Genomic DNA, 27,177 nt, shown 5'->3' with positions numbered 1-27,177 from the left:
TTGCGGGCGTTGTTGTCCAGTCGTTCCTTGAATGCGGATTTCTTGGTGGCGTGGATAAGCTGGTGATGTCTTCGAGTGGCGAGCTTGAGGGTGGTCATGTTGTCTGTAGTTGGGTCTCTGCGCCTGGCTTTCTCGAGGGCCCGGCAGTTCTTCTTGGAGCTCTTGAGTTCGTCGGTAAACCAAGATGCTTTCTTGGTGCCGGGTCTGGCGGGGGGGGTCTTCAGTGGAGCGAGGTCATCTGCGCAGTTGCTGATCCATTTCGTGAGGTTGTTGGCGGCTTGGTTGGGGTTCGCTGATCTGGTGGGGGGGTTCTGGCTCAGGGATGTGGTGAGCTGGTCGGCAGTGATCTTGTTCCAGCTTCTGCGGGGGACCAATTGCGGGTGGTGGTGAGTCGTGGTCCTTCTGAAGCTGAAGTGGACGCAGCTGTGGTCTGTCCAGTGGAGTCCGGTGGCGTGGCTGAATGTGATGTCCTTGCTGGAGGAGAAGACGGGGTCAAGCGTGTGGCCGGCGTAGTGGGTGGGGGTGGTCACCAGTTGCTTGAGTCCGAGGTTGGCGAGGTTGTCCAGCAGATTGGTGGTGTTGCGGTCGTTGTTGTTCTCCAGGTGGAAGTTGAGGTCCCCGAGGAGGATGTAGTCAGCGGAGGGGAGGGCGTGCGGGCTGATGAAGTTGGCGATGTCTTCGCTGAATTGTGTGCGAGGTCCCGGGGGTCTGTAGATGAGGGTGCCTCTGAGAGTGGTCTTGGGGTCGGTGTGGATCTGGAAGTGAAGGTGTTCGGCGGCTGTGAGGGTGTCTTCGGAGTTGGTCGTGATGCGGATGGTGTTCTTGTGGACGATGGCGATGCCTCCTCCATTCTGGTTGGCGCGGTCCCTCCGGGTGATCTTGTATCCGTCCGGAATGGCGATGGCGATGTCGGGTGCTGAGGAGGCGTTCATCCAGGTTTCCGTGAGGAAGGCGACGTCTGGGCATGTGGCGTCGAGCAGGTTCCAGAGTTCCACTGCGTGCCTGTGGACGGAGCGGGTGTTGAGCAGGATGCACTTCAGGTGCTTCAGGTGGTTGCTGTTGGTGCTAGGCTTGGCGGGTGCGGTACGGGTCCGGATGCAGGAGAACTTGCAGGATTGGCAGGTGAAGGGTCCGTGGGTGCGTCTTGGGGTGGCTCTGCAGCAGCCGGGGCTCCGGCCGGTGTTGAGTGCGATGAGAGTGGCGGCGTTGTAGGTCTTGCGGGTGGGCTGGCATCTGCGGGGGCCAGGGGGTCTGGCGCTGGGCGCGGGCCAGGCGCGGACGGGGGCAGACGGGCTTGCCTTAGGCGCGCCTTCGGTGCGCCAGCGGCGCGCCCGCTGCGCGCGTCCACTGTGCGGCCGCTGTGCGTCCTCCATATGAGTGGGAGAGGGAGGGAGGAGCAGCTGGGAGGTGGGAGCGGGGCGGCCAATAGGGTGCGCGGGGGGCGGAGCTACGGGACGCGGCGGCCAATAGGGTGCGAGGGGAACGGAGCTACGGGACGTGGCGGCGGGAAACGGGCGGCGAGGGGGAGACGCGGGGAATGACAGAAGAAAAAAGGGACACAATCTGGGCACCAAAGGAGAGGGGAACAATCAAGGCAGCAAGATACACGGGTACAGTGGGGGAGAATCACTCACTCGTGGGTACAGAAGAGAAGGAGGGCACAGTCACTCTAACGCAGGCAGACACAATGCAGCAGCGGTCAGTGGTCACACAGGGGGCTGCGTGGCGGTGAGGGGAGCGACCTGCCTGGTAAACAGGGTCAGAGGTCGCCCGAACACCACTGCACTGCCCTAAACTCTGAACCACCAGCCCCAGCATGACCCCCCACACTACCCGAACACCAGTGCACTGCCCTAAACCCTGAAACACCAGCCCCAGCACGACCCCCCACACTGCCCGAACACCACTGCTTTGCCCTTAACCCTGAAACACCAGCACCAGCATGACCCCTACACTTCCCGAACAACAGTGCTCTGCCCTGAACACTGAAACACCAGCACCAGCACGTCTCACTACACTGCCCGAACACCACTGCACTGCCCTAAACCCTGAAACACCAGCCCTACCACGACCACCTACACTGCCCGAACACCACTGCACTGCCCTAAACCCTGAAACACCAGCCCCAGCATGACTCCCACACTGCCCGAACACCACTGCACTGCCCTAAACCCTGAACCACCACCCGAACACGACCCCCCACACTACCCGAACACCACTGCACTGCCCTAAACCCTGAAACACCAGCCCAAGCACAACCCCCACACTGCCCGAACACCACTGCCCAGCCCTAAACCCTGAAACACCAGCCCCAGCACGACCCCCTACACTGCCCAAACACCACTGCACTGCCGTAAACCCTGAAACACCACCCCCCGCACGACCCCCTACATTGCCCGAACATCACTGCACTGCCCTAAAATCTGAAACACCACCCCCAATATGACCCCCCACACTGCCCGAACACCACTGCACTGCACTAAACCCTAAAACACTACCCACTGCACGACCCCCTACAATGCCCGAGCACCACTGCACTGCCCTAAACCCTGAAACACTACCCCCCGCACAACCCCCTACCCTGCCCGAACACCACTGCACTGCCCTAAACCCTGAAACACTACCCCCAGCACGACCCCCCACACTGCCCGAACACCACTGCACTGCCCTAAACCATGAACCACCAGACCCAGCACAACCCCCCACACTACCCGAACACCACTGCACTGCCCTAAACCCTGAACCACCACCCGAACACGACCCCCCACACTACCCGAGCACCACTGCACTGCCATAAACCCTGAAACACCAGCTCCAGCACGACCCCCTACACTGCCCGAACATCACTGCACTGCCGTAAACCCTGAAACACCACCCCCGTACGACCCCCTACATTGCCCAAACACCACTGCACTGCCCACACTGCCCGAACACCACTGCACTGCACTAAACCCTGAAACACCACCCCCAGCACGAACCCCCACACTGCCCGAACACCACTGCACTGCCCTAAACCCTGAAACACCACCCCGAGCATGACCACCCACACTGCCCGAACACCACTGCACTGCCATAAACCCTGAAACACCACCCACCTGCACGACCCCCTACACTGCCCGAACACCACTGCACTGCCCTAAACCCTGAAACACCACCCCCAGCACGCCCCCCTACACTGCCCAAACACCACTGCTCTGCCCTAAACCCTGAAAGACCAGCACCAGCATGACCCCCACACTGCCCAAACACCACTGCTCTGCCCTAAACACTGAAACACCAGCCCCACCAAGTCTCCCTACACTGCCCGAACACCACTGCTCTACCCTAAACCCTGAAACACCAGCACGACCCCCTACACTGGCCGAACACCACTGCACTGCCCTAAACCCTGAAACACCAGCCCTAGGATGACCCCCCGACACTGCCCGAACACCACTGCACTGCCCTAAACCCTGAACCACCAACCCCAGCACGACCCCCCACACTACCCGAACACCACTGCACTGCCCTAAACTCTGAACCACCACCCGAACACGATCCCCCACACTACCCGAACACCACTACACTGCCCTAAACCCTGAAACACCAGCCCCAACATGACCCCCCCACACTGCCCGAACACCACTGCACTGCCCTAAACCCTGAAACACCACCCCGCACAACCTCCTACCCTGCCCGAACACCACTGCACTGCCCTACAATCTGAAACACCACCCCCAACACGACCCCCCACACTGCCCGAACACCACCGCACTGCCCTAAACCCTGAAACACCACCCCCAGCATGACCACCCACACTGCCCGAGCACCACTGCACTGCCTTAAACCCTGAAACACCACCCACCTACACGTCCCCCTCCACTGCCCGAACACCACTGCACTGCCTTAAACCCTGAAACACCACCCCCAGCAAGACCCCCTACACTGCCACAACACCACTGCACTGCCCTAAACCCTGAACCACCACCCCCAGCAAGACCCCCTACACTGCCAGAACACCACTGCCCTAAACCCTGAAACACCACCCCCACAAGACCCCCAACACTGCCCGAACACCACAGCACTGCCCTAAACCCTGAAACACCACCCCCTGCACGACCCCCTACACTGCCCGAACACCACAGCACTGCCCTAAACCCTGAAACACTACCACCCGCACAAACCCCACACTGCCCGAACACCACTGCACTGCCCTAAACCCTGAAACACCACCCCCAGCACGACCACCCACACTGCCTGAACACCACTGCACTGCCTTAAACCCTGAAACACCACCCACCTACACGTCCCCCTACACTGCCCGAACACCACTGCACTGCCTTAAACCCTGAAACACCACCCCCAGCAAGACCCCCTACACTGCCACAACACCACTGCACTGCCCTAAACCCTGAACCACCACCCCCAGCAAGACCCCCTACACTGCCAGAACACCACTGCCCTAAACCCTGAAACACCACCCCCACAAGACCCCCAACACTGCCCGAACACCACAGCACTGCCCTAAACCATGAAACACCACCCCCTGCACGACCACCTACACTGCCCGAACACCACAGCACTGCCCTAAACCCTGAAACACTACCCCCCGCACAAACCCCTACACTGCCCGAACACCATTGCACTGCCCTAAAATCTGAAACACCACCTCCAATACGACCCCCCACACTGCCCAAACACTACTGCACTGCCCTACACCCTGAAACACCACCCCCAGCACGACCCCCTACACTGCCCGAACACCACTGCACTGCCCTAAACCCTGAAACACCACCCCCAGCAAGACCACCTACACTGCCAGAACACCACTGCACTGCCCTAAACCCTGAAACACCAGCACCAGCACGATCCCCTACACTGCCCGAACACCACTGCACTACCCTAAACCCTGAAACACCAGCCCCAACACGACCCCCAACACTGCCCGAACACCACTGCACTGCCCAAACCCTGAAACACCACCCATTGCACGACCCCCTACACTGCCCAAACATCACTGCACTGCCCAAAACCCTGAAATACCACCCCCTGCATGACCCCCTACGCTGCCTGAACACCACTGCACTGCCCTAAACCCTGAAACACCACCCCCTGCATGACCCCCTACACTGCCCGAACACCACTGCACTGCCCTAAACCCTAAAATACCACCCCGTGAACGGCCTTCTACACTGCCCGAACACCAGTTCACTGCCCTACACCCTAAAACACTACCCCCTGCACGACCCCCTACAATGCCCGAAAACCACAGCACTGCCCTAAACCCTGAAACACCACCCCCGCACAACCCCCTACACTGCCCGAACACCATTGCACTGCCCTAAAATCTGGTACACCACCACAACACGACCCCCCACACTGCCCAAACACCACTGCACTGCCCTAAACCCTGAAACACCACCACCAGCACGACCCCCACACTGCCCGAACACCACTGCACTGCCCTAAACCCTGAAACATCAGCCCTATCATGACCCCCCACACTGCCCGAACACCAATACACTGCCCTAAACCTTGAAACACCAGCCCCAGCAGGACCCCCCCACACTGCCAGAACACCACTGCACTTCCCTAAACTCTGAACCACCAGCCCCAGCATGACCCCCACACTACCCGAACACCAGTGCACTGCCCGAAACCCTGAAACACCAGCGCCAGCACGACCCCCCACACTGCCCGAACACCACTGCTTTGCCCTAAACCCTGAAACACCAGCACCAGCATGACCCCTACACTTCCCGAACACCACTCCTCTGCCCTAAACACTGAAACACCAGCATCAGCACGTCTCCCTACACTGCCCGAACACCACTGCTCTGCCCTAAACCCTGAAACACCAGCACCAGCACAACCCCCTACACTGACCGAACACCACTTCACGGCCTAAACCCGGAAACACCAGCCCCAACACGACCCCCCACACTGCCCGAACACCACTGCACTGCCCTAAACCCTGAAACACCAGCCCCAGCATGACCCCCCACACTGCCCGAACACCACTGCACTGCCCTAAACCCTGAACCACCAGCCCCAGCACAACCCCCCACACTACCTGAACACCACTGCACTGCCCTGAACCACCACCCGAACACGACCCCCCACACTACCCGAACACCACTGCACTGCCCTAAACCCTGAAACACCAGCCCCAGCATGACACACCACACTGCCCAAACACCACTGCACTGTCCTAAACCCTGAAACACCAGCCCCAGCACGACCCCCACACTGCCCGAACACCACTGCACTGCCCTAAACCCTGAACCACCAGCCCCAGCACAACCCCTCACTCTACCTGAACACCACTGCACTGCCCTAAACCCTGAACCACCACCCGAACACGACCCCCCACACTACCCGAACACCACTGCACTGCCCTAAACCCTGAAACACCAGCCCAAGCACAACCCCCACACTGCCCGAACACCACTGCCCAGCCCTAAACCCTGAAACACCAGCCCCAGCACGACCCCCTACACTGCCCGAACACCACTGCACTGCCATAAACCCTGAAACACCACCCCCCGCACGACCCCCTACATTGCCCGAACATCACTGCACTGCCCTAAAATCTGAAACACCACCCCCAAAATGACCCCCCACACTGCCCGAACACCACTGCACTGCACTAAACCCTAAAACACTACCCACTGCACAACCCCCCACACTACCCGAACACCACTGCACTGCCCTAAACCCTGAACCACCACCCGAACACGACCCCCCACACTACCCGAGCACCACTGCACTGCCATAAACCCTGAAACAACAGCCCCAGCACGACCCCCTACACTGCCCGAACATCACTGCACTGCCATAATCCCTGAAACACCACCCCCGTACGACCCCCTACATTGCCCAAACACCACTGCACTGCCCACACTGCCCGAACACCACTGCACTGCACTAAACCCTGAAACACCACCCCCAGCACGAACCCCCACACTGCCCGAACACCACTGCACTGCCCTAAACCCTGAAACACCACCCCGAGCATGACCACCCACACTGCCCGAACACCACTGCACTGCCATAAACCCTGAAACACCACCCACCTGCACGACCCCCTACACTGCCCGAACACCACTGCACTGCCCTAAACCCTGAAACACCACCCCCAGCACGCCCCCCCACACTGCCCAAACACCACTGCTCTGCCCTAAACACTGAAACACCAGCCCCAGCAAGTCTCCCTACACTGCCCGAACACCACTGCTCTACCCTAAACCCTAAAACACCAGCACGACCCCTACACTGGCCGAACACCACTGCACTGCCCTAAACCCTGAAACACCAGCCCTAGGATGACCCCCCCACACTGCCCGAACACCACTGCACTGCCCTAAACCCTGAACCACCAACCCCAGCACGACCCCCCACACTACCCGAACACCACTGCACTGCCCTAAACTCTGAACCACCACCCGAACACGATCCCCCACACTACCCGAACACCACTACACTGCCCTAAACCCTGAAACACCAGCCCCAACATGACCCCCCCACACTGCCCGAACACCACTGCACTGCCCTAAACCCTGAAACACCACCCCGCACAACCTCCTACCCTGCCCGAACACCACTGCACTGCCCTACAATCTGAAACACCACCCCCAACACGACCCCCCACACTGCCCGAACACCACTGCACTGCCCTAAACCCTGAAACACCACCCCCAGCACGACCACCCACACTGCCCGAACACCACTGCACTGCCTTAAACCCTGAAACACCACCCACCTACACGTCCCCCTACACTGCCCGAACACCACTGCACTGCCTTAAACCCTGAAACACCACCCCCAGCAAGACCCCCTACACTGCCACAACACCACTGCACTGCCCTAAACCCTGAACCACCACCCCCAGCAAGACCCCCTACACTGCCAGAACACCACTGCCCTAAACCCTGAAACACCACCCCCACAAGACCCCCAACACTGCCCGAACACCACAGCACTGCCCTAAACCCTGAAACACCACCCCCTGCACGACCCCCTACACTGCCCGAACACCACAGCACTGCCCTAAACCCTGAAACACTACCCCCCGCACAAACCCCCACACTGCCCGAACACCACTGCACTGCCCTAAACCCTGAAACACCACCCCCAGCACGACCACCCACACTGCCCGAACACCACTGCACTGCCTTAAACCCTGAAACACCACCCCCAGCAAGACCCCCTACACTGCCACAACACCACTGCACTGCCCTAAACCCTGAACCACCACCCCCAGCAAGACCCCCTACACTGCCAGAACACCACTGCCCTAAACCCTGAAACACCACCCCCACAAGACCCCCAACACTGCCCGAACACCACAGCACTGCCCTAAACCCTGAAACACCACCCCCTGCACGACCACCTACACTGCCCGAACACCACAGCACTGCCCTAAACCCTGAAACACTACCCCCCGCACAAACCCCTACACTGCCCGAACACCATTGCACTGCCCTAAACCCTAAAACACCAGCACGACCCCTACACTGGCCGAACACCACTGCACTGCCCTAAACCCTGAAACACCAGCCCTAGGATGACCCCCCCACACTGCCCGAACACCACTGCACTGCCCTAAACCCTGAACCACCAACCCCAGCACGACCCCCCACACTACCCGAACACCACTGCACTGCCCTAAACTCTGAACCACCACCCGAACACGATCCCCCACACTACCCGAACACCACTACACTGCCCTAAACCCTGAAACACCAGCCCCAACATGACCCCCCCACACTGCCCGAACACCACTGCACTGCCCTAAACCCTGAAACACCACCCCGCACAACCTCCTACCCTGCCCGAACACCACTGCACTGCCCTACAATCTGAAACACCACCCCCAACACGACCCCCCACACTGCCCGAACACCACTGCACTGCCCTAAACCCTGAAACACCACCCCCAGCACGACCACCCACACTGCCCGAACACCACTGCACTGCCTTAAACCCTGAAACACCACCCACCTACACGTCCCCCTACACTGCCCGAACACCACTGCACTGCCTTAAACCCTGAAACACCACCCCCAGCAAGACCCCCTACACTGCCACAACACCACTGCACTGCCCTAAACCCTGAACCACCACCCCCACCAAGACCCCCTACACTGCCAGAACACCACTGCCCTAAACCCTGAAACACCACCCCCACAAGACCCCCAACACTGCCCGAACACCACAGCACTGCCCTAAACCCTGAAACACCACCCCCTGCACGACCCCCTACACTGCCCGAACACCACAGCACTGCCCTAAACCCTGAAACACTACCCCCCGCACAAACCCCCACACTGCCCGAACACCACTGCACTGCCCTAAACCCTGAAACACCACCCCCAGCATGACCACCCACACTGCCCGAACACCACTGCACTGCCTTAAACCCTGAAACACCACCCCCAGGAAGACCCCCTACACTGCCACAACACCACTGCACTGCCCTAAACCCTGAACCACCACCCCCAGCAAGAACCCCTACACTGCCAGAACACCACTGCCCTAAACCCTGAAACACCACCCCCACAAGACCCCCAACACTTCCCGAACACCACAGCACTGCCCTAAACCCTGAAACACCACCCCCTGCACGACCACCTACACTGCCCGAACACCACAGCACTGCCCTAAACCCTGAAACACTACCCCCCGCACAAACCCCTACACTGCCCGAACACCATTGCACTGCCCTAAAATCTGAAACACCACCTCCAATACGACCCCCCACACTGCCCAAACACTACTGCACTGCCCTACACCCTGAAACACCACCCCCAGCACGACCCCCTACACTGCCCGAACACCACTGCACTGCCCTAAACCCTGAAACACCACCCCCAGCAAGACCACCTACACTGCCAGAACACCACTGCACTGCCCTAAACCCTGAAACACCAGCACCAGCACGATCCCCTACACTGCCCGAACACCACTGCACTACCCTAAACCCTGAAACACCAGCCCCAACACGACCCCCAACACTGCCCGAACACCACTGCACTGCCCAAACCCTGAAACACCACCCATTGCACGACCCCCTACACTGCCCAAACATCACTGCACTGCCCAAAACCCTGAAATACCACCCCCTGCATGACCCCCTACGCTGCCTGAACACCACTGCACTGCACTGCCCTAAACCCTGAAACACCACCCCCTGCATGACCCCCTACACTGCCCGAACACCACTGCACTGCCCTAAACCCTAAAACACCACCCCGTGAACGACCTTCTACACTGCCCGAACACCAGTTCACTGCCCTACACCCTAAAACACTACCCCCTGCATGACCCCCTACAATGCCGAAAACCACAGCACTGCCCTAAACCCTAAAACACCACCCCCCGCACAACCCCCTACACTGCCCGAACACCATTGCACTGCCCTAAAATCTGATACACCACCACAACACGACCCCCCACACTGCCCAAACACCACTGCACTGCCCTAAACCCTGAAACACCACCACCAGCACGACCCCCACACTGCCCGAACACCACTGCACTGCCCTAAACCCTGAAACACCAGCCCTATCATGACCCCCCACACTGCCCGAACACCAATACACTGCCCTAAACCTTGAAACACCAGCCCCAGCACGACCCCCCCACACTGCCAGAACACCACTGCACTTCCCTAAACTCTGAACCACCAGCCCCAGCATGACCCCCACACTACCCGAACACCAGTGCACTGCCCGAAACCCTGAAACACCAGCCCCAGCACGACCCCCCACACTGCCCGAACACCACTGCTTTGCCCTAAACCCTGAAACACCAGCACCAGCATGACCCCTACACTTCCCGAACACCACTCCTCTGCCCTAAACACTGAAACACCAGCATCAGCACGTCTCCCTACACTGCCCGAACACCACTGCTCTGCCCTAAACCCTGAAACACCAGCACCAGCACGACCCCCTACACTGACCGAACACCACTGCACGGCCTAAACCCGGAAACACCAGCCCCAACACGACCCCCCACACTGCCCGAACACCACTGCACTGCCCTAAACCCTGAAACACCAGCCCCAGCACGACCCCCCACACTGCCCGAACACCACTGCACTGCCCTAAACCCTGAACCACCAGCCCCAGCACAACCCCCAACACTACCTGAACACCACTGCACTGCCCTAAACCCTGAACCACCACCCGAACACGACCCCCCACACTACCCAAACACCACTGCACTGCCCTAAACCCTGAAACACCAGCCCCAGCATGACACACCACACTGCCCGAACACCACTGCCCAGCCCTAAACCCTGAAACACCAGGCCCAGCACGACCCCCTACACTTCCCTAACACCACTCCTCTGCCCTAAACACTGAAACACCAGCATCAGCACGTCTCCCTACACTGCCCGAACACCACTGCTCTGCCCTAAACCCTGAAACACCAGCACCAGCACAACCCCCTACACTGACCGAACACCACTTCACGGCCTAAACCCGGAAACACCAGCCCCAACACGACCCCCCACACTGCCCGAACACCACTGCACTGCCCTAAACCCTGAAACACCAGCCCCAGCACGACCCCCCACACTGCCCGAACACCACTGCACTGCCCTAAACCCTGAACCACCAGCCCCAGCACAACCCCCCATACTACCTGAACACCACTGCACTGCCCTAAACCCTGAACCACCACCCGAACACGACCCCCCACACTACCCGAACACCACTGCACTGCCCTAAACCCTGAAACACCAGCCCCAGCATGACACACCACACTGCCCGAACACCACTGCACTGCCCTAAACCCTGAAACACCAGCCCCAGCACGACCCCCACACTGCCCGAACACCACTGCACTGCCCTAAACCCTGAACCACCAGCCCCAGCACAACCCGTCACTCTACCTGAACACCACTGCACTGCCCTAAACCCTGAACCACCACCCGAACACGACCCCCCACACTACCCGAACACCACTGCACTGCCCTAAACCCTGAAACACCAGCCCAAGCACAACCCCCACACTGCCCGAACACCACTGCCCAGCCCTAAACCCTGAAACACCAGCCCCAGCACGACCCCCTACACTGCCCGAACACCACTGCACTGCCGTAAACCCTGAAACACCACCCCCGCACGACCCCCTACATTGCCCGAACATCACTGCACTGCCCTAAAATCTGAAACACCACCCCCAATATGACCCCCCACACTGCCCGAACACCACTGCACTGCACTAAACCCTAAAACACTACCCACTGCACGACCCCCTACAATGCCCGAGCACCACTGCACTGCCCTAAACCCTGAAACACTACCCCCCGCACAACCCCCTACCCTGCCCGAACACCACTGCACTGCCCTAAACCCTGAAACACTACCCCCAGCACGACCCCCCACACTGCCCGAACACCACTGCACTGCCCTAAACCATGAACCACCAGACCCAGCACAACCCCCCACACTACCCGAACACCACTGCACTGCCCTAAACCCTGAACCACCACCCGAACACGACCCCCCACACTACCCGAGCACCACTGCACTGCCATAAACCCTGAAACACCAGCCCCAGCACGACCCCCTACACTGCCCGAACATCACTGCACTGCCGTAAACCCTGAAACACCACCCCTGTACGACCCCCTACATTGCCCAAACACCACTGCACTGCCCACACTGCCCGAACACCACCGCACTGCCCTAAACCCTGAAACACCACCCCCAGCACGAACCCCCACACTGCCCGAACACCACTGCACTGCCCTAAACCCTGAAACACCACCCCGAGCATGACCACCCACACTGCCCGAACACCACTGCACTGCCATAAACCCTGAAACACCACCCACCTGCACGACCCCCTACACTGCCTGAACACCACTGCACTGCCCTAAACCCTGAAACACCACCCCCAGCACGCCCCCCTACACTGCCCAAACACCACTGCTCTGCCCTAAACCCTGAAACACCACCCCCAGCAAGACCACCTACACTGCCCGAACACCACTGCACTGCCATAAACCCTGAAACACCACCCACCTGCACGACCCCCTACACTGCCCGAACACCACTGCACTGCCCTAAACCCTGAAACACCACCCCCAGCACGACCCCCCACACTACCCGAACACCACTGCACTGCCCTAAACTCTGAACCACCACCCGAACACGATCCCCCACACTACCCGAACACCACTACACTGCCCTAAACCCTGAAACACCAGCCCCAACATGACCCCCCCACACTGCCCGAACACCACTGCACTGCCCTAAACCCTGAAACACCACCCCGCACAACCTCCTACCCTGCCCGAACACCACTGCACTGCCCTACAATCTGAAACACCACCCCCAACACGACCCCCCACACTGCCCGAACACCACTGCACTGCCCTAAACCCTGAAACACCACCCCCAGCACGACCACCCACACTGCCCGAACACCACTGCACTGCCTTAAACCCTGAAACACCACCCACCTACACATCCCCCTACACTGCCCGAACACCACTGCACTGCCTTAAACCCTGAAACACCACCCCCAGCAAGACCCCCTACACTGCCACAACACCACTGCACTGCCCTAAACCCTGAACCACCACCCCCAGCAAGACCCCCTACACTGCCAGAACACCACTGCCCTAAACCCTGAAACACCACCCCCACAAGACCCCCAACACTGCCCGAACACCACAGCACTGCCCTAAACCCTGAAACACCACCCCCTGCACGACCCCCTACACTGCCCGAACACCACAGCACTGCCCTAAACCCTGAAACACTACCCCCCGCACAAACCCCCACACTGCCCAAACACCACTGCACTGCCCTAAACCCTGAAACACCACCCCAGCACGACCACCCACACTGCCCGAACACCACTGCACTGCCTTAAACCCTGAAACACCACCCCCAGCAAGACCCCCTACACTGCCACAACACCACTGCACTGCCCTAAACCCTGAACCACCACCCCCAGCAAGACCCCCTACACTGCCAGAACACCACTGCCCTAAACCCTGAAACACCACCCCCACAAGACCCCCAACACTGCCCGAACACCACAGCACTGCCCTAAACCCTGAAACACCACCCCCTGCACGACCACCTACACTGCCCGAACACCACAGCACTGCCCTAAACCCTGAAACACTACCCCCCGCACAAACCCCTACACTGCCCGAACACCATTGCACTGCCCTAAAATCTGAAACACCACCTCCAATACGACCCCCCACACTGCCCAAACACTACTGCACTGCCCTACACCCTGAAACACCACCCCCAGCACGACCCCCTACACTGCCCGAACACCACTGCACTGCCCTAAACCCTGAAACACCACCCCCAGCAAGACCACCTACACTGCCAGAACACCACTGCACTGCCCTAAACCCTGAAACACCAGCACCAGCACGATCCCCTACACTGCCCGAACACCACTGCACTACCCTAAACCCTGAAACACCAGCCCCAACACGACCCCCAACACTGCCCGAACACCACTGCACTGCCCAAGCCCTGAAACACCACCCATTGCACGACCCCCTACACTGCCCGAACACCACTGCACTGCCCTAAACCCTAAAACACCACCCCGTGAACGACCTTCTACACTGCCCGAACACCAGTTCACTGCCCTACACCCTAAAACACTACCCCCTGCACGACCCCCTACAATGCCCGAAAACCACAGCACTGCCCTAAACCCTAAAACACCACCCCCCGCACAACCCCCTACACTGCCCGAACACCATTGCACTGCCCTAAAATCTGATACACCACCACAACACGACCCCCCACACTGCCCAAACACCACTGCACTGCCCTAAACCCTGAAACACCACCACCAGCACGACCCCCACACTGCCCGAACACCACTGCACTGCCCTAAACCCTGAAACACCAGCCCTATCATGACCCCCCACACTGCCCGAACACCAATACACTGCCCTAAACCTTGAAACACCAGCCCCAGCACGACCCCCCCACACTGCCAGAACACCACTGCACTTCCCTAAACTCTGAACCACCAGCCCCAGCATGACCCCCACACTACCCGAACACCAGTGCACTGCCCGAAACCCTGAAACACCAGCCCCAGCACGACCCCCCACACTGCCCGAACACCACTGCTTTGCCCTAAACCCTGAAACACCAGCACCAGCATGACCCCTACACTTCCCGAACACCACTCCTCTGCCCTAAACACTGAAACACCAGCATCAGCACGTCTCCCTACACTGCCCGAACACCACTGCTCTGCCCTAAACCCTGAAACACCAGCACCAGCACGACCCCCTACACTGACCGAACACCACTGCACGGCCTAAACCCGGAAACACCAGCCCCAACACGACCCTCCACACTGCCCGAACACCACTGCACTGCCCTAAACCCTGAAACACCAGCCCCAGCACGACCCCCCACACTGCCCGAACACCACTGCACTGCCCTAAACCCTGAACCACCAGCCCCAGCACAATCCCCCACACTACCTGAACACCACTGCACTGCCCTAAACCCTGAACCACCACCCGAACACGACCCCCCACACTACCCAAACACCACTGCACTGCCCTAAACCCTGAAACACCAGCCCCAGCATGACACACCACACTGCCCAAACACCACTGCCCAGCCCTAAACCCTGAAACACCAGGCCCAGCACGACCCCCTACACTTCCCTAACACCACTGCTCTGCCCTAAACACTGAAACACCAGCATCAGCACGTCTCCCTACACTGCCCGAACACCACTGCTCTGCCCTAAACCCTGAAACACCAGCACCAGCACGACCCCCTACACTGACCGAACACCACTGCACTGCCTAAACCCGGAAACACCAGCCCCAACATGACCCCCCACACTGCCCGAACACCACTGCACTGCCCTAAACCCTGAAATACCAGCCACAGCAGGACCCCCCACACTGCCCGAACACCACTGCACTGCCCTAAACCCTGAACCACCAGCCCCAGCACAACCCCCCACACTACCTGAACACCACTGCACTGCCCTAAACCCTGAACCACCACCCGAACACGACCCCCCACACTACCCGAACACCACTGCACTGCCCTAAACCCTGAAACACCAGCCCCAGCATGACACACCATACTGCCCGAACACCACTGCCCAGCCCTAAACCCTGAAACACCAGGCCCAGCACGACCCCCTACACTTCCCGAACACCACTGCAGTGCTGCAAACCCTGAAACACCACCCCCCGCACGACCCCCTACATTGCCCGAACACCACTGCATGGCCCTAAAATCTGAAACACCACCCCCAACACGACCCCCCACACTGCCCGAACACCACTGCACTGCACTAAACCCTGAAACACCACCCCCAGCACGACCCCCCACACTGCCTGAACACCACTGCACTGCCCTAAACCCTGAAACACCACCCCCAGCATGACCACCCACAGTGCCCGAACACCACTGCACTGCCCTAGACCCTGAAACACCACCCACCTGCATGACCCCCTATACTGCCCGATCACCACTGCACTGCCCTAAACCCTGAAACACCACCCCCAGCAAGTCCCCCTACACTGCCCAAACACCACTGCTCTGCCCTAAACCCTGACAGACCAACACCAGCATGACCCCCTACACTGCCCGAACACCACTGCTCTGCCCTAAACAATAAAACACCAGCAAGTCTCCCTACACTGCCCGAACACTACTGCTCTGCCCTAAACCCTGAAACACCAGCACCAGCACGACCCCCTACACTGCCCGAACACCACTGCACTGCCCAAAACCCTGAAACACCAGCCCCAACACGACCCCCCACACTGTCCGAACACGACTGCACTGCCCTAAACCCTGAAACACCAGCCCTAGCATGACCCCCCACACTGCCCAAACACCACTGCACTAACCTAAACCCTGAAACACCAGCCCAAGCATGACCCCCCACACTGCCCGAACACCACTGCACTGCCCTAAACCCTGAACCACCACCCGAACACGACCCCCCACATTACCCAAACACCACTGCACTGCCCTAAACCCTGAAACACCAGCCCCAGCACGACCCCCCACACTGCCCGAACCCTGCCCTGCCCTAAACCCTGAAACAGCAGCTCCAGCACGACCCCCTACACTGCCCGAACACCACTGCACTGCCCTAAACCCTGAAACACCACCCCCGCACGACCCCCTACACTGCCCGAACACCACTGCACTGCCCTACAATCTAAAACACCACCCCCTACACGAGCCCCCACACTGCCCGAACACCACTGCACTGCCCTAAACCCTGAAACACCACCCCCAGCACGACCACCCACACTGCCTGAACACCACTGCACTTCCCTAAACCCTGAAACACCAGCCACCTGCACGACCCCCTACACTGCCCGAACACCACTGCACTGCCCTAAACTCTGAAATACCACCCCCAGCAAAACCCCCTACACTGCCAGAACACCACTGCCCTAAACCCTGAAACACCACCCCCAGAAGGTCCCCCTACACTGCCAGAACACCACTGCCCTAAACCCTGACACACCACCCCCACAAGACCCCCAACACTGCCCGAACACCACTGCACTGCCCTAAACCCTGAAACACCACCCCCAGCATGACCACCCACACTGCCCGAACACCACTGCACTGCCTTAAACCCTGAAACACCACCCCCAGGAAGACCCCCTACACTGCCACAACACCACTGCACTGCCCTAAACCCTGAACCACCACCCCCAGCAAGAACCCCTACACTGCCAGAACACCACTGCCCTAAACCCTGAAACACCACCCCCACAAGACCCCCAACACTTCCCGAACACCACAGCACTGCCCTAAACCCTGAAACACCACCCCCTGCACGACCACCTACACTGCCCGAACACCACAGCACTGCCCTAAACCCTGAAACACTACCCCCCGCACAAACCCCTACACTGCCCGAACACCATTGCACTGCCCTAAAATCTGAAACACCACCTCCAATACGACCCCCCACACTGCCCAAACACTACTGCACTGCCCTACACCCTGAAACACCACCCCCAGCACGACCCCCTACACTGCCCGAACACCACTGCACTGCCCTAAACCCTGAAACACCACCCCCAGCAAGACCACCTACACTGCCAGAACACCACTGCACTGCCCTAAACCCTGAAACACCAGCACCAGCACGATCCCCTACACTGCCCGAACACCACTGCACTACCCTAAACCCTGAAACACCAGCCCCAACACGACCCCCAACACTGCCCGAACACCACTGCACTGCCCAAACCCTGAAACACCACCCATTGCACGACCCCCTACACTGCCCAAACATCACTGCACTGCCCAAAACCCTGAAATACCACCCCCTGCATGACCCCCTACGCTGCCTGAACACCACTGCACTGCACTGCCCTAAACCCTGAAACACCACCCCCTGCATGACCCCCTACACTGCCCGAACACCACTGCACTGCCCTAAACCCTAAAACACCACCCCGTGAACGACCTTCTACACTGCCCGAACACCAGTTCACTGCCCTACACCCTAAAACACTACCCCCTGCATGACCCCCTACAATGCCGAAAACCACAGCACTGCCCTAAACCCTAAAACACCACCCCCCGCACAACCCCCTACACTGCCCGAACACCATTGCACTGCCCTAAAATCTGATACACCACCACAACACGACCCCCCACACTGCCCAAACACCACTGCACTGCCCTAAACCCTGAAACACCACCACCAGCACGACCCCCACACTGCCCGAACACCACTGCACTGCCCTAAACCCTGAAACACCAGCCCTATCATGACCCCCCACACTGCCCGAACACCAATACACTGCCCTAAACCTTGAAACACCAGCCCCAGCACGACCCCCCCACACTGCCAGAACACCACTGCACTTCCCTAAACTCTGAACCACCAGCCCCAGCATGACCCCCACACTACCCGAACACCAGTGCACTGCCCGAAACCCTGAAACACCAGCCCCAGCACGACCCCCCACACTGCCCGAACACCACTGCTTTGCCCTAAACCCTGAAACACCAGCACCAGCATGACCCCTACACTTCCCGAACACCACTCCTCTGCCCTAAACACTGAAACACCAGCATCAGCACGTCTCCCTACACTGCCCGAACACCACTGCTCTGCCCTAAACCCTGAAACACCAGCACCAGCACGACCCCCTACACTGACCGAACACCACTGCACGGCCTAAACCCGGAAACACCAGCCCCAACACGACCCCCCACACTGCCCGAACACCACTGCACTGCCCTAAACCCTGAAACACCAGCCCCAGCACGACCCCCCACACTGCCCGAACACCACTGCACTGCCCTAAACCCTGAACCACCAGCCCCAGCACAACCCCCAACACTACCTGAACACCACTGCACTGCCCTAAACCCTGAACCACCACCCGAACACGACCCCCCACACTACCCAAACACCACTGCACTGCCCTAAACCCTGAAACACCAGCCCCAGCATGACACACCACACTGCCCGAACACCACTGCCCAGCCCTAAACCCTGAAACACCAGGCCCAGCACGACCCCCTACACTTCCCTAACACCACTCCTCTGCCCTAAACACTGAAACACCAGCATCAGCACGTCTCCCTACACTGCCCGAACACCACTGCTCTGCCCTAAACCCTGAAACACCAGCACCAGCACAACCCCCTACACTGACCGAACACCACTTCACGGCCTAAACCCGGAAACACCAGCCCCAACACGACCCCCCACACTGCCCGAACACCACTGCACTGCCCTAAACCCTGAAACACCAGCCCCAGCACGACCCCCCACACTGCCCGAACACCACTGCACTGCCCTAAACCCTGAACCACCAGCCCCAGCACAACCCCCCATACTACCTGAACACCACTGCACTGCCCTAAACCCTGAACCACCACCCGAACACGACCCCCCACACTACCCGAACACCACTGCACTGCCCTAAACCCTGAAACACCAGCCCCAGCATGACACACCACACTGCCCGAACACCACTGCACTGCCCTAAACCCTGAAACACCAGCCCCAGCACGACCCCCACACTGCCCGAACACCACTGCACTGCCCTAAACCCTGAACCACCAGCCCCAGCACAACCCGTCACTCTACCTGAACACCACTGCACTGCCCTAAACCCTGAACCACCACCCGAACACGACCCCCCACACTACCCGAACACCACTGCACTGCCCTAAACCCTGAAACACCAGCCCAAGCACAACCCCCACACTGCCCGAACACCACTGCCCAGCCCTAAACCCTGAAACACCAGCCCCAGCACGACCCCCTACACTGCCCGAACACCACTGCACTGCCGTAAACCCTGAAACACCACCCCCCGCACGACCCCCTACATTGCCCGAACATCACTGCACTGCCCTAAAATCTGAAACACCACCCCCAATATGACCCCCCACACTGCCCGAACACCACTGCACTGCACTAAACCCTAAAACACTACCCACTGCACGACCCCCTACAATGCCCGAGCACCACTGCACTGCCCTAAACCCTGAAACACTACCCCCCGCACAACCCCCTACCCTGCCCGAACACCACTGCACTGCCCTAAACCCTGAAACACTACCCCCAGCACGACCCCCCACACTGCCCGAACACCACTGCACTGCCCTAAACCATGAACCACCAGACCCAGCACAACCCCCCACACTACCCGAACACCACTGCACTGCCCTAAACCCTGAACCACCACCCGAACACGACCCCCCACACTACCCGAGCACCACTGCACTGCCATAAACCCTGAAACACCAGCCCCAGCACGACCCCCTACACTGCCCGAACATCACTGCACTGCCGTAAACCCTGAAACACCACCCCTGTACGACCCCCTACATTGCCCAAACACCACTGCACTGCCCACACTGCCCGAACACCACCGCACTGCCCTAAACCCTGAAACACCACCCCCAGCACGAACCCCCACACTGCCCGAACACCACTGCACTGCCCTAAACCCTGAAACACCACCCCGAGCATGACCACCCACACTGCCCGAACACCACTGCACTGCCATAAACCCTGAAACACCACCCACCTGCACGACCCCCTACACTGCCCGAACACCACTGCACTGCCCTAAACCCTGAAACACCACCCCCAGCACGCCCCCCTACACTGCCCAAACACCACTGCTCTGCCCTAAACCCTGAAACACCACCCCCAGCAAGACCACCTACACTGCCCGAACACCACTGCACTGCCATAAACCCTGAAACACCACCCACCTGCACGACCCCCTACACTGCCCGAACACCACTGCACTGCCCTAAACCCTGAAACACCACCCCCAGCACGACCCCCCACACTACCCGAACACCACTGCACTGCCCTAAACTCTGAACCACCACCCGAACACGATCCCCCACACTACCCGAACACCACTACACTGCCCTAAACCCTGAAACACCAGCCCCAACATGACCCCCCCACACTGCCCGAACACCACTGCACTGCCCTAAACCCTGAAACACCACCCCGCACAACCTCCTACCCTGCCCGAACACCACTGCACTGCCCTACAATCTGAAACACCACCCCCAACACGACCCCCCACACTGCCCGAACACCACTGCACTGCCCTAAACCCTGAAACACCACCCCCAGCACGACCACCCACACTGCCCGAACACCACTGCACTGCCTTAAACCCTGAAACACCACCCACCTACACATCCCCCTACACTGCCCGAACACCACTGCACTGCCTTAAACCCTGAAACACCACCCCCAGCAAGACCCCCTACACTGCCACAACACCACTGCACTGCCCTAAACCCTGAACCACCACCCCCAGCAAGACCCCCTACACTGCCAGAACACCACTGCCCTAAACCCTGAAACACCACCCCCACAAGACCCCCAACACTGCCCGAACACCACAGCACTGCCCTAAACCCTGAAACACCACCCCCTGCACGACCCCCTACACTGCCCGAACACCACAGCACTGCCCTAAACCCTGAAACACTACCCCCCGCACAAACCCCCACACTGCCCAAACACCACTGCACTGCCCTAAACCCTGAAACACCACCCCAGCACGACCACCCACACTGCCCGAACACCACTGCACTGCCTTAAACCCTGAAACACCACCCCCAGCAAGACCCCCTACACTGCCACAACACCACTGCACTGCCCTAAACCCTGAACCACCACCCCCAGCAAGACCCCCTACACTGCCAGAACACCACTGCCCTAAACCCTGAAACACCACCCCCACAAGACCCCCAACACTGCCCGAACACCACAGCACTGCCCTAAACCCTGAAACACCACCCCCTGCACGACCACCTACACTGCCCGAACACCACAGCACTGCCCTAAACCCTGAAACACTACCCCCCGCACAAACCCCTACACTGCCCGAACACCATTGCACTGCCCTAAAATCTGAAACACCACCTCCAATACGACCCCCCACACTGCCCAAACACTACTGCACTGCCCTACACCCTGAAACACCACCCCCAGCACGACCCCCTACACTGCCCGAACACCACTGCACTGCCCTAAACCCTGAAACACCACCCCCAGCAAGACCACCTACACTGCCAGAACACCACTGCACTGCCCTAAACCCTGAAACACCAGCACCAGCACGATCCCCTACACTGCCCGAACACCACTGCACTACCCTAAACCCTGAAACACCAGCCCCAACACGACCCCCAACACTGCCCGAACACCACTGCACTGCCCAAACCCTGAAACACCACCCATTGCACGACCCCCTACACTGCCCGAACACCACTGCACTGCCCTAAACCCTAAAACACCACCCCGTGAACGACCTTCTACACTGCCCGAACACCAGTTCACTGCCCTACACCCTAAAACACTACCCCCTGCACGACCCCCTACAATGCCCGAAAACCACAGCACTGCCCTAAACCCTAAAACACCACCCCCCGCACAACCCCCTACACTGCCCGAACACCATTGCACTGCCCTAAAATCTGATACACCACCACAACACGACCCCCCACACTGCCCAAACACCACTGCACTGCCCTAAACCCTGAAACACCACCACCAGCACGACCCCCACACTGCCCGAACACCACTGCACTGCCCTAAACCCTGAAACACCAGCCCTATCATGACCCCCCACACTGCCCGAACACCAATACACTGCCCTAAACCTTGAAACACCAGCCCCAGCACGACCCCCCCACACTGCCAGAACACCACTGCACTTCCCTAAACTCTGAACCACCAGCCCCAGCATGACCCCCACACTACCCGAACACCAGTGCACTGCCCGAAACCCTGAAACACCAGCCCCAGCACGACCCCCCACACTGCCCGAACACCACTGCTTTGCCCTAAACCCTGAAACACCAGCACCAGCATGACCCCTACACTTCCCGAACACCACTCCTCTGCCCTAAACACTGAAACACCAGCATCAGCACGTCTCCCTACACTGCCCGAACACCACTGCTCTGCCCTAAACCCTGAAACACCAGCACCAGCACGACCCCCTACACTGACCGAACACCACTGCACGGCCTAAACCCGGAAACACCAGCCCCAACACGACCCCCCACACTGCCCGAACACCACTGCACTGCCCTAAACCCTGAAACACCAGCCCCAGCACGACCCCCCACACTGCCCGAACACCACTGCACTGCCCTAAACCCTGAACCACCAGCCCCAGCACAACCCCCCACACTACCTGAACACCACTGCACTGCCCTAAACCCTGAACCACCACCCGAACACGACCCCCCACACTACCCAAACACCACTGCACTGCCCTAAACCCTGAAACACCAGCCCCAGCATGACACACCACACTGCCCGAACACCACTGCCCAGCCCTAAACCCTGAAACACCAGGCCCAGCACGACCCCCTACACTTCCCTAACACCACTGCTCTGCCCTAAACACTGAAACACCAGCATCAGCACGTCTCCCTACACTGCCCGAACACCACTGCTCTGCCCTAAACCCTGAAACACCAGCACCAGCACGACCCCCTACACTGACCGAACACCACTGCACTGCCTAAACCCGGAAACACCAGCCCCAACATGACCCCCCACACTGCCCGAACACCACTGCACTGCCCTAAACCCTGAAATACCAGCCACAGCAGGACCCCCCACACTGCCCGAACACCACTGCACTGCCCTAAACCCTGAACCACCAGCCCCAGCACAACCCCCCACACTACCTGAACACCACTGCACTGCCCTAAACCCTGAACCACCACCCGAACACGACCCCCCACACTACCCGAACACCACTGCACTGCCCTAAACCCTGAAACACCAGCCCCAGCATGACACACCATACTGCCCGAACACCACTGCCCAGCCCTAAACCCTGAAACACCAGGCCCAGCACGACCCCCTACACTTCCCGAACACCACTGCAGTGCTGCAAACCCTGAAACACCACCCCCCGCACGACCCCCTACATTGCCCGAACACCACTGCATGGCCCTAAAATCTGAAACACCACCCCCAACACGACCCCCCACACTGCCCGAACACCACTGCACTGCACTAAACCCTGAAACACCACCCCCAGCACGACCCCCCACACTGCCTGAACACCACTGCACTGCCCTAAACCCTGAAACACCACCCCCAGCATGACCACCCACAGTGCCCGAACACCACTGCACTGCCCTAGACCCTGAAACACCACCCACCTGCATGACCCCCTATACTGCCCGATCACCACTGCACTGCCCTAAACCCTGAAACACCACCCCCAGCAAGTCCCCCTACACTGCCCAAACACCACTGCTCTGCCCTAAACCCTGACAGACCAACACCAGCATGACCCCCTACACTGCCCGAACACCACTGCTCTGCCCTAAACAATAAAACACCAGCAAGTCTCCCTACACTGCCCGAACACTACTGCTCTGCCCTAAACCCTGAAACACCAGCACCAGCACGACCCCCTACACTGCCCGAACACCACTGCACTGCCCAAAACCCTGAAACACCAGCCCCAACACGACCCCCCACACTGTCCGAACACGACTGCACTGCCCTAAACCCTGAAACACCAGCCCTAGCATGACCCCCCACACTGCCCAAACACCACTGCACTAACCTAAACCCTGAAACACCAGCCCAAGCATGACCCCCCACACTGCCCGAACACCACTGCACTGCCCTAAACCCTGAACCACCACCCGAACACGACCCCCCACATTACCCAAACACCACTGCACTGCCCTAAACCCTGAAACACCAGCCCCAGCACGACCCCCCACACTGCCCGAACCCTGCCCTGCCCTAAACCCTGAAACAGCAGCTCCAGCACGACCCCCTACACTGCCCGAACACCACTGCACTGCCCTAAACCCTGAAACACCACCCCCGCACGACCCCCTACACTGCCCGAACACCACTGCACTGCCCTACAATCTAAAACACCACCCCCTACACGAGCCCCCACACTGCCCGAACACCACTGCACTGCCCTAAACCCTGAAACACCACCCCCAGCACGACCACCCACACTGCCTGAACACCACTGCACTTCCCTAAACCCTGAAACACCAGCCACCTGCACGACCCCCTACACTGCCCGAACACCACTGCACTGCCCTAAACTCTGAAATACCACCCCCAGCAAAACCCCCTACACTGCCAGAACACCACTGCCCTAAACCCTGAAACACCACCCCCAGAAGGTCCCCCTACACTGCCAGAAAACCACTGCCCTAAACCCTGACACACCACCCCCACAAGACCCCCAACACTGCCTGAACACCACAGCACTGCCTTAAACCCTGAAACACCACCCCCTGCACGACCCCCTACACTGGCCGAACATCACTGCACTGCCCTAAACCCTGAAATACCACCCCCTGCACGATCCCCTATGCTGCCTGAACACTACTGCACTGCCCTAAACCCTGAAACACCACCCCCTGCATGACCCCCTACACTGGCCGAACACCACTGCACTGCCCTAAACCCTGAAACACCACCCCCTCCACGACCCCCTACACTGCCCGAACACCAGTTCACTGCCCTAAACCCTAAAACACTACCCCCTGCACGACCTCCTACAATGCCCGAACACCACTGCACTGCCCTAAACCCTGAAACACTACCCCCCGCACAAACCCCTACACTGCCCGAACACCATTGCACTGCCCTAAAATCTGAAACACCACCTCCAACACGACCCCCACACTGCCCGAACACCACTGCACTGCCCTAAACCCTGAAACACCACCCTCAGCACGACCCCCTACACTGCCCGAACACAACTGCACTAGCCTAAACCCTGAAACACCACCCCTAGCAAGACCCCTTACACTGCCAGAACACAACTGCACTGCCCTAAACCCTGAAACACCACCCCCAGCAAGATTCCCAACCACAGCCTGAACACCACTGCCCTAAACCCTGAAACACCACATCCCACAAGACCCCCAACACTGCCTGAACACCACTGCACTGCCCTAAACCCTGAAACACCACCCCCTGCATGACCCCCTACACTGCCCAAACACCACTGCACTGCCCTAAACCCTGAAACACCACCCCCGCACAACCCCCTACACTGCCCGAACACCATTGCACTGCCCTAAAATCTGAAACACCACCACAACACGACCCCCCACACTGCCCAAACACCACTGCACTGCCCTAAACCCTGAAACACCAGCCCCAGCATGACCCCCCAACACTGCCCGAACACCAATGCACTGCCCTAAACACTGAACCACCAGCCCCAGCACGACCCCCCTTACTACCCGAACACCAGTGCACTGCCCTAAACCCTAAAAAAACCAGCACCAGCATGACCCCTACACTTCCCGAACACCACTACTCTGCCCTAAACACTGAAACACCAGCACCAGCACGTCTCCCTACACTGCCCGAACACCACTGCTCTGCCCTAAACCCTGAAACACCAGCACAAGCACGACCCCCTACACTGACCGAACACCACTGCACTGCCTAAACCCTGAAACACCAGCCACAACACGACCCCCCACACTGCCCGAACACCACTGCACTGCCTAAACCCTGAAACACCAGCCCTATCACGACCACCTACACTGCTCGAACACAACTGCACTGCCCTAAGCCCTGAAACACCAGCCCCAGCACGAACCCCCACACTGCCCGAACACCACTGCACTGTCCTAAACCCTGAACCAC

Source organism: Triturus cristatus, chromosome 1_1 (assembly GCF_964204655.1).
Source record: "Triturus cristatus chromosome 1_1, aTriCri1.1, whole genome shotgun sequence".
Classification (NCBI taxonomy): domain Eukaryota; kingdom Metazoa; phylum Chordata; class Amphibia; order Caudata; family Salamandridae; genus Triturus; species Triturus cristatus.
This window is presented reverse-complemented; position numbering follows the sequence as displayed.